We start from the raw sequence: 13,958 nt of genomic DNA on the forward strand, positions 1-13,958 counted from the left end.
AAAAGGGGGAGGCTCCAGGATGACCATTAAGGGAAAGAATGGGTGAAATTATTGGGGTGGAGGGATTAACAAGTTATCAAAACATATCTAAAAGGTGACAGTAGATGGCCAAATTGCTACCTAAGATAACACCCGATCTATACAAAGAAACTTGGCTCTAGATGAAGATGTTCTTCCTCTTCTTCACTCCTCTATTGGCACCATCCTTTGTCTTGGGTTCCGTTGGACAAAAGCTTAGGCAGTCTGACAGGATCCACGCCTAAGATAAGCTTGATTGCCTTATGCATAAGTGACAGCTGTGTGAGGAAAAGCCCCCTACTTTTCATACACATGGACATCATGATCACCAGTATGGTTGCCAGGGTGCCTGGAGATTTGACTCTCACACATCTGCTCTAAGAAGTGGACTTTGCTTACAGTTTCTAAGGCTTATGTGGATACTATAAGCCTCAGCTTTGCAGCAGCATTCTACATCTCTGAAGGGTGTTAGCCAGAACTACAGACATGCTCCAGCTGCTCCTTGTGTGCCCAGTCTTGGCCACTGCAGTGGAAGAAGCCAGGCCACCATGTTTCCAGCCTGTCTCCATGAGCCAAAGGCTTAACACCAGCAGAATCCATCTTGCTTTCCTGATCCAAGCATATCCTGCCAGGCTGGACTAATTCCTTCTTAGTGGGAAAGTCACACGTACACACCCTGAGCCTGCAAGCAACCCATTTGCCCCATGAATGGATTAACAGCTCCACTGTTGATCCTAATTGCTCAGCAATATCAGAACAATAACTCTTGCCCAGCAGAAGATGAGATAAGAGGAAGAACATCTCCTGTCTTCATCAAGTCTTTTGTCTTACCCTTGTGATACCTAGGCCAGTATTTGATTCCCTATTGTCACCTTCCCAGATAATCCCATTTAACCTTAAGTATCCAGCCATTCCCATTTCTCACCCCAGTCTAATACCTTGGAGCCGCCCCAGGCAGCATTGCAGCTTGGAAATTTCCAGGTTCACTGGACTAAGGTGAAGTTCATTGGCCAAAACTGGCATCCAATTAGGTGTCAGCAAAGAACTCACCATTGGCTCTGCTAATGTCCGGCCTCCTTGGTCATCACAGAGCCTTCCCCCTGCTCCTCCCCAAGACCTCCCAGCCCCTGAAGGGTCTAAGAGAGCCTATTTAACCTCTGACCCAACTCCACTCATGTGTGCATCTAACAGTATCCCAGGTCCGCTGTCTAGATCCATCCCCAATTCTGGCCACAGTTTTGGGTCCATTTCCCCTGTCCTCTTATGTCGCCATTGGAAACCTTCCTGGAAGACTATGATGGTAAATATCACCCTGTCTGTTTATCCTTATATGTACCCCTATCAATCTATCTGTTTTTCCTAGACCTGTGTGAATGTGTGAGTGTTTTGTATTTTTATCTTGTGTGAAAGAACTATTATTCTAAATAAATTACAATTGGTTTTTATTAAATTAGAGTCCAGTTTATTGAGCATCACTCTCTGAATGGTTGAGCCTGGTATACATTGATAAAAAGATTCCTATTAAAGCCGGGTGTCCATCAAACTAATTCCCCAACCTCGTTTTGAGGGCATTTTGGCTTACAGCTGTTGAGTACGTGAGCTTCTCGCTTCACTGTTATGGAGTCTGGCACTGCAGGAAGATAGTTGCTGATGATGTTAGCCTACCAACATGGATTTCGTGGTCAAGGCTGGAAACTGTCTGCCGGGACAGTTCCTGGTGGCGCAACTTCCACTGCAACGGTCGAGATGGTGCACGCACGGAGCGGCTGGAAACCCATCTGTCCTCCTGGTTAGCACTCTTCCAGAAATACGGAGTGCTGCTGCAACGTTGTGGCTGTTAGTACTCACATAAGTCCCTTACCTTCTGGTAGACAAAACCCACGTTTTCCTGGCAGATGTGTGTGAGTTGAATCTCCAGATACCCTGGCAACCAACGGGTGACTATGATGTTCTGAAATTAGGGGTCTTTTCCTCATACTTGATTAGGTTTGAGAAATGCTATGGATCATGCATGACATGCTGCATGGTTTTCAAGAAGAGCTGGAGCAAAGAAGGAGAGGAGGAGGATAAGGAAATTCCTCTCCTGGTCAGAGATGGAGATGCCACTGGAAAAGGGTTGGGAGATGGGCCACAGTTTAGTCAGAGGTTGACAGTCTCACCCCTATCTTCATCCTGAGTCAGCCACCTCATGTGACCTCACAGCAGTGCAGGACTTAACTGCATTAATTCTTCCAGCCCATGAGCTGGCTCAATGCAGGTGAGGTCTTTTAGAGTTGCCAGATGGGTTCATGAAAAACACTGGATGCGCTTGATAAAGATTTATTGAACAAATACAGACACACAATTTTTAAAAATTAAAATGGCTTGTTCCTTTACTAGAAATCAGAGCTGCCAGTTCTGGGTTGGGGTATTCCTGGAGATTTTGGGGAAGAGCTTAAGTGTAGAAATGAGCAGTTGAAGCTTTTTAATAGCATGTAAGACCCTATTAAGTCTCTATTAAAAGGAGAAGACAACTTATCCAGGCAGTTGCCAACCCTAACCCAGATCTACCTGCCACGTCTGACATGTTAAGCACTTCTATACCGCACTCCCACCTCCCACCTACATACATACAAATACATATAGAGATTTCTATGTTTTAAATGGTTGTGTAGCAGATAAAAATTCAACAGCCAAAGCTATGAATAGGTTAAGTCTTCTTTATGCTGCTATTTTATACCTTCTGAAAAACAAAACCACTGAGTTCCTGATCATATTACGGTCTCTGCAGGACAAGTAATAAAATGTAAACGTATATTTAAGTGTTGCACAAGTTTTGCCACAGCTGCTGGTTCAAGTCAGTTTCTCCCAAACTCTTTTAACTCGTCCCCTCCTTGGCCCAACTTTATTCAGCCTTCGGGAGGCATAACACAGCACCAACCATCTGTACAGAGATATGTGCACACAGCATGCATAGAAAACTAGCATTCCTGGGAAAAGACTAAGCTGGAGCTCTTCTCTCTAGCATCTAGTTTTCTATGTGCAGAAGGGCTTATTTGTTTCATTATACATTTACCATGCATATTCTCCACTTTTCTCCTCAAAAAGCACCCAAAGCAGGTTACAACATTCTTTACTCCTCCATTTTATCTTCAAAACAATCCTGTGAGGTAGGTTAGTGTGTAACTGGCCAGAGATTACCCAGCAAATTTCCTCCCAGATCCTAGCTCTGTGTTCTAATCACTATACCACACTTCCTTGGTCTATCTGTTGTTTCTTTTTGAATATGGACAAAATGTTCCATTTTGAATTTGTCAGTGGTAAATTCCAGACCCAGGCTTACCATATTTGTGACCCTGTCCATATACCTCCAAATACTCCAGACTTTTTCCCCCTGCCATGACCCTCCCTCCCTTTTGATTTCTTTTTCACTTTCCTTTAGAAAAGTCAATCCTGCCACCATCTACCTCTCAGTCAGGTAGAAACAACTTGGGAAGCCAATTAGTTGGTTGTGACAAGTCTCTCCCTTTCCAGCTTTCTTCAGTTGAGTCAGTGGAATTTCTCCAGGAATGTTCTGCTTGATTACTCAATGGTGGATTGGGTTATTTTCAAATTGTGCTGGTTGTGATGGAGAACAAGCCAACAGAGGGTGTTGCCACACTTATGAATATATGAAACTGCCTTATACTGAATAGTCCATCAAAGTCAGTATATGTCTACTCAGATTGGCAGTGGTTCTCCACGGTCTCAAGCTGAGATTTTCCACGCCTATTTGCCTGGACCCTTTTTAATTGGAGATGCCAGGAATTGAACCTGTGACTGAGCCACCATCCCTCCCCAAGGTCAAGCTGCAAGGGAAAGAAAGAGCACATGCATGGCACCTGGCCATGCTGGCTGCAGGGTTACTTAATTAATTTTCTCAGTTTATTTGCTGCACAGACAGGGCAAACATTGGACTGGCCAGTTCAAAACTGGACACATGGTGACCCCAGTGAGATTATTTATATGGGAAAAAGTTGGGCATGATACAGTAACATATGATAACTGTTTTTCTTTGGATACTCATAGACCCTTAAGAGCTAAAATCTGGAATTAGCATTGTCCAGAAGCTGCAATATGAATAGACTTTAAGACCACTTAAAAGTTTGGTGATGATATTCTTCATGAACACAGGGTGCACATATATGGCATCATAAAATATGCTTTATGATCAGGACATGAAACTTTTTATTTTTGACCCCTCTTTTCCAGTTTTTTTACGCATCCCTCCTGATGAATTCTGAAGAACTCAAAAGCATGCCCAATGCAATCTTAATTTTTTTTTTAAAAGCAGGGCTTTTTGTAGAAAAAGCCCAGCAGGAACTCATCTGAATATTAGATCACACCCCCTGATGTCACCATTGTTTCACATAGGGCTCTTTTGTAGAAAAAGCCCAGGAGGAACTCATTTGCTTATTAGGCCACACCCACAGACACCAAGCCAGCTGGAACTGCATTGCTGTGCTTTCCTGCTAAAAAAAAGCCCTGATAAAAAGTATTATATTTTACTTTGAACCAATATGGCTACATGCAGTCTTTGTCTAGTTGGAAGATTATCTGAATGACCTGTGCTTTTGGGGCTCCTTGTCTTCCATCCCCAGCTAATGTTACCTAATTTGACTTTCACTGAAGCCTTACCTAGTGCATCATTTAAACATAATCTCCAGTTTTGTTAATATAGTGATTGCCATGTTTTTCTGCTGCTTTCAGGTTTTTAAAAGACAATACTTGATGGTCCTGAAGTTCGTTTATTGACCAGGGACAAGTCTAAAATTATAGTCTTCACCAAAAGATTTAGAGAAATGAATTGGCGTTTTAATGATGAAAAACTGAAACAAGTTAAAACATACAAATATCTGGGGGTTGTTTTTCATCACACAGGATCTTACCAAGGGCACATTGAAAACGTACTCTGTAACGCCCAACGCACAGCGCTCGCTCTGCAGGAGTTTTACACCTCCAAGGGCGCTTATAACGCCTTAGCGGCGATTAAGGTTTATAACGCTAAGGTTATACCCCAATTAATGTACGGCGCTGAGATTTTCCTGTATAATAAAATAACCAAATTGGAGATGGTCCAATCGAAGTTTGTATGATGTATCCTTCAGGTGCCAAAATATGCCTCATCTATTGCAAACAGGCTGGAAACGGGGCTTCCAAGCCTCTCCACAGTAATGTGGAATAGAGGTTTGAGTCTCCTTTTAAGAGTGCTGGCCAATCCGGATGACATTGTACACCAAATCTTCTACGACTCATTTGTCAGCAATTGGTTGAGGAAATTAAATTCCAAATTAGAGGAATGTGATCTGAATATTGATTCCCTAGCCCTCATGTTCAAGAACGGGGCAAAAGAAATTATCAGAGACCGATTATTGGAATTGGAGTTAAAACAATCTCTGGCCAAAGTTGGGGGGATGTATATCCCAACCTTTTTTACAAGTGACCTTAAATGTGCCAGGTATCTAGAAAAGATACAGCCAATTAAGATCAGGCGGATGCTGTCCTTGGCACGCCTGAACATTCTGGACACAGCAGTACTGAGAGGCCGTTTCCACAAGATCCCGTTAGAAGACAGGATCTGTCCGTGCGGCCTGGAGGAGGTCGATACGGTTTCCCACCTTATTCTGAACTGTCTTTTCCATACAGAGGCAAGGTACAGACTTTTGCGGAACCATCTAATGCTAGCTGAATCTTTAAATCAGGCCCAAACCATTTACTTCCTCTTAGGGGATGGGAGTGATCAACTTTCTCTGGATCTTGCTAAGTTTCTATATGTTACCGACCTTGACGGGAAGAAATTTAATGCTGTCTGTATTTGAAAGAAGATGCTTTTAGTTAAGTGTTGCCTATGTCAGCTAATTTTATTACCTCTTTGATGGATGTACAAGTTTTATATTGTTACGTTATATTTCAACTTGGTGTTGTGTTGTACTGTTATTGATGACTTGTGTTGTTGCTGTCGATTGGCCTAGAGCCGCAATAAACTGACTGACTGATTATTGACCAAGAGAAAGTGGTTTCCCCTAATTTATGAATACTGAAATCTTAGCTTAATCCCAATTTCATTCTGGTTGGTTTAGCTGGTTCTTCTAGGCTATAGGCAGAAGAAGTGTGAATGATTGATTGCCTGAGTACTGAAATCTGGTTTCACAAACCCTTCACAGTTGAAAGAAATCATGGCTTTGTGTGACACCTGAGCTGTGTCACTCTTAATTATACCTGAATGATTTGAAACAGGCTAGTAATATAAACATTAATCAAGATTTTCAGTAGAACTTTAAATTATTATTGAGGGTAGAGGTAATGTTTTTTGTGGAGAATGTTGTCTGTCAGACATTTCTTCATTCTGTGACAGGATACTAAATACTGAGGTTTTTAGCTTGTTATGAAGGCATTCTTTTTTTAAAAAATAAATCCTCTTTATACAATAACATTTAAGGGTTTTTTTTTTTGCTATAACCACGTAAAAGTTTGCTTCTGAACATTTATCTCTGTTGCGAGTCCTGTAGCTAGACCCTGGTAAATCCATCATATTCAGGAGGGTACCCAATGAACACCAGTACATTTTTGATAAATAGGTAGGTCTTTTTGGATTTGTTTGTGACATTGTGTAATCATAAAGATGATACTGAACTTGCATATAATGAAAAGTGACTGAAGGAAACTGATTTACAAACTCTTTGTTGCTCTCAGGTGCTGATGCCGTTGGCATATGTTGGGTCTTGGAGAGTTTTACATTAATCACTTCAATTGGTTTACTAATGGATTCTTTGAATTCTTTTCTTATGTTCTAAAGGAAAATTACATCTTCCCTCTTTCTCAGAGTTCCACTATCTCAATTATTGCTCCAAGACCTAATTGGCTCTGGCTGTGTATGGTTATCCAAAAAAGGTTTAATTGGCTGTGTAAACAGCCAATTTCTTATTTGTTCCAAATAATTGAAACAGTACCTCCAATGAGGAAAAACTTGCTCAGATGTAAACACTGTGTAATACAAAATATGCCTGAAATAATTTGGGGTGGGGGGTGGGGGTGGAATTCTGCAAAACCTGGACCTCTGTACTGTTGGGTTTAGATACCAAATATTTTTTTCTAGTGCTACATAAGAAAGCAATTAAGAAGAGATGCGGAGGACAGTTTGTCTTAGAACAAAAAAACCAAAACAAAACCCAGTGATGACTTTTATCGAGTTGCGCTTTCTGGATTCAATAGCTATACTCACGCTATCACAAACTGATCTCTAAGTGGAAACGTGGACCCTGGAGAGCATAAAGAGCTTAGTATGCAACTGAGAATTCCTAATGCACTCATTTGAAACTGCCCAGCACAATTCTTCATTGACAAATTAGCATCAGCAAATACAAAAGCAAAATAGCAATTGGCTTTTCAACATAGTTGACCAGTTTCAGGTAAAACATGTAACCACCAATATTCCCTCTAAGCTGTGGAGAGTTGTGAGCAAAAATTATACTTCATGAGTTACTGGCATTAAAGTTGTGAGCTAATGCATAAATTAGTCTGCTCTGGGGTCATTTTTCCTGAGTGTAGACAAATATGTTGAGTTGGAGGCTAAAAAACTGTAAGATAGATCACACAAACTCAGCTTAGAGGGAACACTGGTAACCACCTGTAATGATCTATTCCTAGCATCTTTTCTACTATAGAACTTCCAGCGACAGACAGAACAGTACAGATTTTAAACTTAATATTATATTGTCCACAAGGAGAGTTCTTTAACCTTATAATGGCTGTGCAGTTGGCAAGACTGAATGTTTTCCTGACAACTGGACATTTCTTCTAATGTTTCTATCTGAATGTTAATACAATAAGAGATTTCCTTGATATGTGACCCACACTAAATGAAACTAGTTGCGCTTTGTGGTCCACCAAAACTGCAGCCTGAGCATCTTTTGGAAATATTACTTGCATTGACTTTTTTGTAAGTGACAGGTCTATCTTGGTAGGGGGTTGTGTGCTTTTAAAGTATTTTAGTGTACCATAAACCAACAACAGTTCAGGACAGAAGAGAGGAAATTTTTTCTATTATGGAATTTACTACCGTAAGATGTAACAATGGACAGATTCTGCTTGGGAGCTTCCCAGAAGTATGCTGGCTGCTCTTGAGAATAAAATCGTGAATTGTTGGTTGGATCCAACAACAGTCTTATGATTTATTGAAAACAATTCCAAGGCCAGAGACCTCAGATATTTTGGTGTTATATTTAATTCTATCATATTTTAATGGGCTTTTAATGTTTTCTTTTGCATTTGTTACTTACACTTTTACAGCCTATAAAATCAATTAATCTGATACAGCGACAAATTTTTTTTTGGCAAAACAGTATAATTTCAAGCTGAAAGTGAAGCCAGAGAAGGTTATAGTTGGAGGAGAGCAACTTCATACATATAGCAGTGCATATATTGATTTGTTTGCATGCTAATAGATGCACGTTTATGTGAACAAAGATGACTTTATATCTGATCTAGCCTTAGTCCATTGATATATTCCACCCTTCCTTCAAAATGCACAAGGTGGATTATGATGGGTCTGTTCTCTTTGTTTTCCTCACACTAACCCTGTGAAATAGGCTATTTTTTGGAATATAGTAAGTCGTCTAGTGCATGAATCTGCAAAGGACTGGTTCCCAGATTTTGTGGGCCCTGGGTGAAAGAGTATAACTGGACCATTTTCTCCCTTTAGTACAGCACCTTTCTCCTCTAGCCACATCCCCTTTAATGTGGCCCCTCCCTTGGCCCTACCCTTTTCTAAAAACCACAACCTTTTCAATTTCAATTTGCTTAAGTTGGGTGAAGAGTGAAAGCAGCACAGAAAACCATCACTGTGCTGATGCACCCGTACTGTAAGAGCTTGGCTTCTAGCGGAAAAAATGGTTTAGTAAATTACTACACTACAAATCACTACTGAAATGGAAAATGAGCTTGTTGTTTCCTAAGCTAGGTGGGTCCCCCAGTTTATTTAGTGCAGTATGTTTAAAATTCCACAGCAACAATCCAAGACAAGTAGAGAAAAAAAGCCCTTTGTTCCTTCATCACTCCCATTCTGATTCATAACATAGATTCATAAGACGTTTCCGACAGAGAAATAATTTCCACCACTCTTTATGATGAAGTTGGCTATTAGTTTTTGTTGTAAACACTTCTGCCATTCCAGTCCACTAGTCTTGATATTAGTGTTCCCAGTTGTACTCCTTACACCCTGAGTTATGGACCAGCATCAGAGCCTTTCATGTATCCCTATAGATACATGAAAGAAAATTGTACTGGGAAATCTTGTGGAGGTGGGGGTGGGAGGACTCAAGGATTGGTGTGAATTGTTGCTTTGGATTTGTTTTATTACCTCTTGCTTTTATGGGCTGTGGTCTGCAGCAACCTGAAATCTGAATCTCTGCCCTTCCCTTTAGCTAGGGATTCATGATGAAGTTTGCAATGGCAAATTACAGTCTTTTTGGTGAAATGGGCTTTTTGTTTTATAGAAGAAACATAATTATTTTATAGCAGAGGCATTAAGTTAATGTCTATGAGTGGCCCCCTTGGAAGCCCTCAGGCTTTGGCATCAACTTCATGGAGTGCTGATGCTGGCTCTGGCCATAGACCACCCAATGAGATGAGGACTCATAGGAACGATTGCTCTTTATTGTACATAGAAAGCTAGTACGTCAAGGAGAAGCTAGAACCCTTCTGCTGGAGATTTAGAGAGACCTGGACTCTTGTGTCACCCCCACCCTCCCCCTGCTTTGTCTACTGTTGCTCAAGTAGGTGATGGGGGAACAGTAGCAGGGAGAATGGTGGCGGGGCATCAGTGTCACACCAGTGCCATGCTGTCACTTCTGGCATGACCTGAAAGTGATATCATTGCATTGGTTGATTCTTTGGCATCACAGTCTCTTGCCTTGACAGTTGCCAGCTACTGGCCTCACAGGGCGGGGGGTGGGGAGGGTTGTAGAAAAACCGCAGCAGGAACCTATTTGCATATTAGGCCACACCATCACCATTGTTTCACATAGGGCTTTTTTGTAGAAAAATCCCAACAGGAGCTCATTTGCATATTAGGCCATACTCCTGACACCAAGCCAGACAGAACTGCGTTCCTGTGCGTTCCTGCTCAAAAGAAGCTCTGCCATTACACAACATCTAGTGTTCTGGTTACCCCTGAAGTCAGTATTAGTACAATCTAGAAACATGCTTTGCACTTAATCTACTATTTGCAAGAATTAGCTCTCACATGTACAATCCCTTATAGGACAAGAGTTATGAGCCTCATGACATATCCATGTACATGCAACGTATGTGAGAACAGGCACATATGAGTAAAAAGTGGGGTTGTATGCACTAGCCTAATCTTCCTCTTATATATGCTTAGCTCCACATCAGCACAAAGCCCAGTTTGTATGTGCAGGTAGGGAAAGAGGAGAGGGGCTGGACAGGATCCTACTTCTCACTATGGATGTGCATTCAGCATTTCTGAGCTGAATAACTGAATCATGCCTTTTTGGCATGATAATACCTGAAAAATGCCTTTTCAGAATGATTCAGGCATTAGTTAAGCTGAATCAGATTCTCTGATCCGATTTAGCTTACTGATAAGAGAATGCTAATTGATTCAGGAATCCTGAATTTTCCAGCTCCATTATACCCTGTGGGATTATTATGTTGTTGTTGTTCAGTCGCACAGTCAAGGCCGACTCTTTGCGACCCCATGGACAAAGTCATGCCAGACCCTCCTGTTTTCCACCATCCTCGAAGTCTGCTCAAATTTGTGTTTGATACATCAGTAACACTGTCCAGCCATCTCATCTTTTGCCGTCCCCTTCTTCTTTTGCCTTCTGTCTTTCCTAGCATCAGGATCTTCTCCAGTGAGTGCTCCCTTCTCATTTGGTGGCCAAAGTATTTGAGCTTCAGCTTCAGCATCTGACCTTCCAGGGAACAGTCTGGGTTGATTTCCTTTAGGACTGACTGATTTGATCATCTTGCAGTCCAAGGGACTCTCAAGAGTCTTCTCCAGCACCACATCTAAAAACCATCTATTCTTCTGCGCTCGGCCTTCCGCATTATCCTGGGAATATCAGTATAATGCGGCCATTATAGTCAATAACAAATCTCTTAGAGTATAATCAGTGGCCTGGGAGAGGGGGTTTGAGGTAGAGGCACCAAATTTGCAATGTAGCTGCAGGAGCATCTCCCCAAAAGAATTCCCGAGTTTCAAGATGATTGGATCGGTGGTCCAAATCTATGGGCACCCCAAGCTCTATTGTTTCCAATAGGAAAAAAAGCAAGGCAGGCATGCAACATGCCCAGCAGATTCTCCCAGAGAGTCTCTGCTGTAGAAAGTGAAGTGTGGAGAGAGGGCATGTTTGCAAGGTCAGCAGCAGAACAAGTGCAATGTGCCCAGCAAAACCAGTGCCACTGTGGCAGTGCCAAAACTGAACAGGACTAAGGTCAGATCTGAGAATCCTTAAGTAAAGGAGGGCAATTCTGCAAGGGCTGTAGAACCAGTGCAATGTACTAGTTCCCAGCAGCAGAACCTAATGCCAACCTACTCATGCTCAGTGGCAGAATCCAGTGCCAACCTACTAGTGCCCAGCAGCAACACCCCGTGACATTATGGCAAATGCCAGCTCAAGAGGACTGATACCAAGCACAGAATCAGAATCCAAGCAAGGGGGAAGGGCGTTGCGGGACAGCAGAACCAGTGCAGTAGTGGCTGCCCAGCAGCAGAACCCAGTGCCAAGTTACTAGTGCCCAGCAGCTGAACCCAGTGCCATTGGGCAAATGGCAGCTCAGCATTATTGGGCTTTTGTGTATTGGGCTGGCCTTGGTTCATGTGGACTAGCAAAAGTGCCTGCCCACCATGCCCTTTTGAGTGTTCTGTTGGGACTCTACTGTCCTTGTTTCTTGCATTTTTTTTTAAAACCCTCCTGTGATTCTCTGATGTGACATTGGCTAGTTCTGTTGCTGGCACTGGGTTCTGCTGCTTGGCACTTGGGGGTTCTTTTGAGGAGAGACTCCAGCAGCTACATCCAATTTGGTGTCTCTATCTTAAACTCCCTCCCACCAGCCCACTGAATATACCCTAGGAAATTTGCCATTGACTATAACAGCCCCACAGGGTATGATGGAGCAAAACAACAACAACAAAATCAGGATTCCCAAATTCCAGTGCAATACTGATACTGGAATTTGTGTTTTCAAGGCAATATCAGATTTTTAAGGGTTCAAAAACCCTGAATCAAAAATATACCAGTTTTTTTCTTGCACATCCCTACTCCTCACTCTGTGGATGTTACCTATATGTACAGATGTTGAATGTAGAGAGCTAATGTGACCTATTGCTATTTAGTGCAAGCAAAGTGGGGCTCATAGAAGAAACTTCCTGACCTCTCCTTTCCCACAACAGCCTCTGAAATTCTGCCCTCAGTGGTTGATGATGGAACAGAATGGATGTGAAGAGCAGGTCTTTACTGGAATGATCCATGACAATGGTCCTCCAGTTTCTAGTGGCAGAATTGAACTCTGCTAGTGGAAAAGATTATTAGCATCCAGGCCAATCTTGCTGATTCCTTTTAGTGATAGATATATGGCCATGTATTTCAGCAGTCAATAGTAACATCTGTGCTGCATATGGGACAGGATAGTATTTAAGATTAAGGATGGTTCAGTTCCTAAATACTAGCTAGAGTCCCTGAGGAGTCTGACTGCCCATCTCAGGTCTTTTACTGGGGTAAAAGGGGAAATAGAAGTTTGTAAGGACAAAGAGTCTGCTGTATGGAAGACCTTAATGTTGTTCAGTATCACTTGCCATTTGAACGCTTCAAGTTTGGTGTTATTTCTGAACTGAGAACAATGAACCAAAGGTGCTAATATAGCTTTGGGAACACTGAGGGTGAGAGGTTAAGATAAACTGCAAAACCATGGCCTTTTAAAACTATGGTTAGTGTGTGAAGAAAGTTGATTAATTGGAGGAGAGTTTTATGGGTACCATAGCCTGCTCAAAAGACAAATAAGTGGGTTCTAGGTGAAATCTAGCCCGAACTCTCCCTAGAAGCTGAAGTGACTAAACTGAGGCTATTGTACTTTGGTCACATTATGAGAAGACAAGTGGAAAAGACAATAATGCTAGGAAAAGTTGAAAGCAGCAGGAAAAGAAGACCCCAACATGCGATAGATTGAAGCCACAGCCCTAGTGTTGTCAGGTCCCCCTCCCCCCCCCAGCCACTGGCAGGGTGTTGAGGGGCATAGGGTTGCCAGCTCCAGGTAGAGAACTGCATGGAGATTTTGAGGCTAGAACCTGAAGAGGACAGGGATTTCAGTGGGGTACAATGCCACAAAGTCCACCCTTCAAAACATCCATTTTCTCCAAGAGAATTGATGTATGTAGTCTTGAGATGAGATGTAATTCCAGGAGATCTCCAGGTCCCACCTGGAGCATGGCACCCCTATGGCAGGTCTAGTTTGTAAGATCTTAGCAAGGCTAATGATATAGGGTATTTTAGAGGTTATTAATAGGGTCACCAAAGTTGAAAGTGACTTGACAGCACTTAACACACACATAGTGTGAAATCAGGATTCATCTCATGGAGAATTATTCAAATCCTGGTTTTCATCGCTAAATAAGTGCTTTCATTTCCTTTTCTCTGTTGCCTAAGAGGTTGTCACCAGAGAACAAGTCAGGATTAATCCAAGATAGTAGAATTCAGACATCATGTGAAATTATAGGTAAGACTACCTGTGATCAGAGCCCCATGGTGCAGAGTGGTAAGCTGCAGTACTGCAGTCCAAGCTCTGTTCACGACCTCAGTTCGATCCTGGTGGATGCTGGGTTCAGGTAGCTGGCTCAAGGATTCAGCCTTCCATCCTTTCGAGGTTGGTAAAGTGTAGATGACTGGGGAAGGCAATGGCAAACC

Source organism: Heteronotia binoei, chromosome 21 (assembly GCF_032191835.1).
Source record: "Heteronotia binoei isolate CCM8104 ecotype False Entrance Well chromosome 21, APGP_CSIRO_Hbin_v1, whole genome shotgun sequence".
NCBI lineage: Eukaryota > Metazoa > Chordata > Lepidosauria > Squamata > Gekkonidae > Heteronotia > Heteronotia binoei.